We start from the raw sequence: 2,787 nt of genomic DNA, 5'->3' as shown, positions 1-2,787 counted from the left end.
AAGTATATGGCCGACTAACATAGCATATATTTGTATACTTTAGTAGCTCTGCAACCGTCCCTTCATCACAGTACTTCATAATCATAAAAGTAAAAAAGCCAATCTTTCCGTTACATACACTTGCTTGCTATATGTGTGATGTCACTGATTTGATTCAAGCATTGTTTAACATTTCCAGTCTTCTCAGTTTTCTGCTGGAAGCTCTATTTGTAAATGATTGCAAATAATCCCATATATCAGCTAGGCTCGTTGGTCTAGGGGTATGATTCTCGCTTTGGGTGCGAGAGGTCCCGGGTTCAAATCCCGGACGAGCCCTGTTTTTTTTTTTTCTTGTACCCTATTTATTCTATTTTAACATTTAAAACCTGCACTGTCCGAAGCTGTATTTTGTTTACATACACTTTATAGGTGTAATACCTCAGCACTCCATCTCTATGAAAATATAGTTCTCATGTGTGGAGAGCCTGCAGTCGCATGGCTCAGAATAGCAGTGGTTTGGTTTTCTTCAGAACAGCTCAGTAGCGGGTAGTGTGTGCAGACTGATTAGTCATGGTTGAGAAGTGTGACGGTCGTAGCGCGGCCTCTTCCTGTAGTCAAGACGAGCTGTCCAGGTTTATCTTCTGCTGTGGCAGTGTGTTCATTTCCCGCCACAACGCTTCGCTTCTCTCTCTTCAGAAACCCACACAGTAAACAAAGCCCCTTCATGTGTCTCCAGTCACAGCAGACCACAATGACTGTACATAACTCACAGGAGGAAACTATCTGCTGAGAACAGAGCTGTGTGCTGCTTTCATGGCACCCCACAGAGAGGACATCAAAGTACAGCTCTAGGCCAACGCTGGAAATCGGTATTCAACACCAACCTATCTCACCACTTACTCTGCAGGAGGTTTTACCCCCTTCCTGAACAAGCACATTTTTGCTATGCTATACCGCACTGCGCTGCTTTAACTGACAATTGCACGGTCATGCAACACTGTACCCAAATGAAATTGATATAATTTTTTTTACACAAATACAGATTTCTTTTGGTGGTATTTAACCACCCCTGGGGTTTTTTTTTCTTATTATATAAATGAAAAAAGACCGAACGCTTTGAAAAACAAAAAATATTTTTTACTTTCTTCGATAAAACACATGCAATAAAACTATTTTACAAAATCAAATTTCTTTATAAATTTAGGCCAAAACGTATTCTGTGACATATTTTTGGTAAATAAATAAGTAAATAAGTGTACATCAATTGGTTTACATGAATGTTATAGCATCTACAAATGTTGGTATTTATAATTGAATTTTCTTTTTCTAATACTAGTAATGGTGGCAATCAGCAACTTATAGCGGGACTGTGACAGTACGGCGGGCAATCTGACACTAACCGACACTTTGTGGGAGCTGACTTACTAACACTGACATCACCAGCAGGGGCATATGCACCGCAAGGCAAACAAGGTGTTTGCCTAGGGCGGCATTTTTCAGGGGGGCGGTGCCTCTCCATGGAGTCTGGGGAGATCACAGCCAGGGAGGACTACAAGACTACTCTGTCTATGGAGTCACAGATCTGTAATTGTACTACACACTTATTACATCTACAGCTGTTATAAAGAGCAGATCTATACAGCCTGGAGCACTACAAGTACCAGCTGCACTGGGGATCCTATCTGATCAGCCTAGTCGTTCTCTCTTTACCTCTCTCCCTCCCTCTTTGTCTTTATCTCTCTCTCCCTCTCTCTTTATCTCTCTCTCCCTCTTTCTTTCTTTCTTTCTTTCTTTCTCTCTCTTTCTCCCTCTCTTTATTTCTCTCTATATATCTCTCTCCCTCCCTCTTTATCTCTCTTTCTCTACCTCTTTCTTTCTCTCTCTCCCTCGTTATATCTTTTTATCTCTTTCTCTTGATCTCCTTTTCTCCCTTTTTATCTATATCTCCCCCCTTCTCTCTCTCTTTATCTTTCTCTCCCTCTTTTTCTCTCTTTATATCTCTCTCCATCTCTCTCCCCCCCCCCCTCTCTCTTTCTATTTCTCTCCCTCTATATTTATATATATATATATATATATATATATATATATATATATATATATATATATATATCACTTTCTCTCCCTCCCTCTTTATCACTCACTCTTTATCTTTCTCTATCTTTCTCTCTCTGTTTATATACCTCCTTCTCTCCCTCCCTCTTTAGCTCTCTCCCTCTTTCTATATCTCTCCCTCTATCTTTTTATTTCTCTCTCTTGATCTCTTTCTCTCCCTCCCTCTTTATCACTTTATTTCTCTCCCTCTTTATCTTTCTTTCTCTCCTATCTCTCTTTTGCTCCATCCCTCATTATCTTTCTCTCTTTATCTCTCTTCTTCCCTCTTATCTTTCTCTATTTCTATCTCTCTCTTTCTTTATTCTTTATCTTTCAATCCCTCTTTATCTCTCTCCTTCTTTCTTACTCTTTATACCTCTCTCCCTCTATCTTTCTATCTCTCTCTCTCTTGATCTCTTTACCTCTCTCTCTTTCTCCCCCTCCCTCTTTCTCTCTTTATCGTTCTCTCTCTCTCTCTCTCTCTCTCTCTCTCTCTCTCTCTCTCCCCCTCCCTCCCTCTTTATCTCTTTCACTCTCTTTATATCCCCCCCTCTCTCTTTCTCTCTCTATTTCTTTCTCTTACTCTCTCTTTTTATATCTCTCTTTTCTCTATCCCTCTTTATTTTTCTCTCTTCATCTCTCTCCCTCCCTCTTTAACTTTTGCTCTCTATTTATATCTATTTTTCTCTCTATATTTATCTTTCTCTCCCTCTTTAT

At 39.8% G+C, this 2,787-nt stretch overlaps 1 non-coding gene across 1 annotated transcript; it reads left to right on the top strand.

Moving 5' to 3' along the window:
• The first annotated feature begins 243 nt into the window (after nt 1-243).
• TRNAP-UGG (transfer RNA proline (anticodon UGG)) lies at nt 244-315 on the top strand. Its single transcript has one exon. It is a non-coding gene; the product is annotated as a tRNA-Pro (tRNA).
• Nucleotides 316-2,787: the final 2,472 nt, after the last annotated feature.

This window comes from Staurois parvus, unplaced genomic scaffold (assembly GCF_062004578.1).
Source record: "Staurois parvus isolate SC_StPar_1 unplaced genomic scaffold, SC_StPar_1.0 ptg000199l, whole genome shotgun sequence".
NCBI classification, from domain to species: domain Eukaryota; kingdom Metazoa; phylum Chordata; class Amphibia; order Anura; family Ranidae; genus Staurois; species Staurois parvus.
Note: the sequence above shows the minus strand (reverse complement) of the source record. Positions and strands in the feature narration are given on the sequence as shown.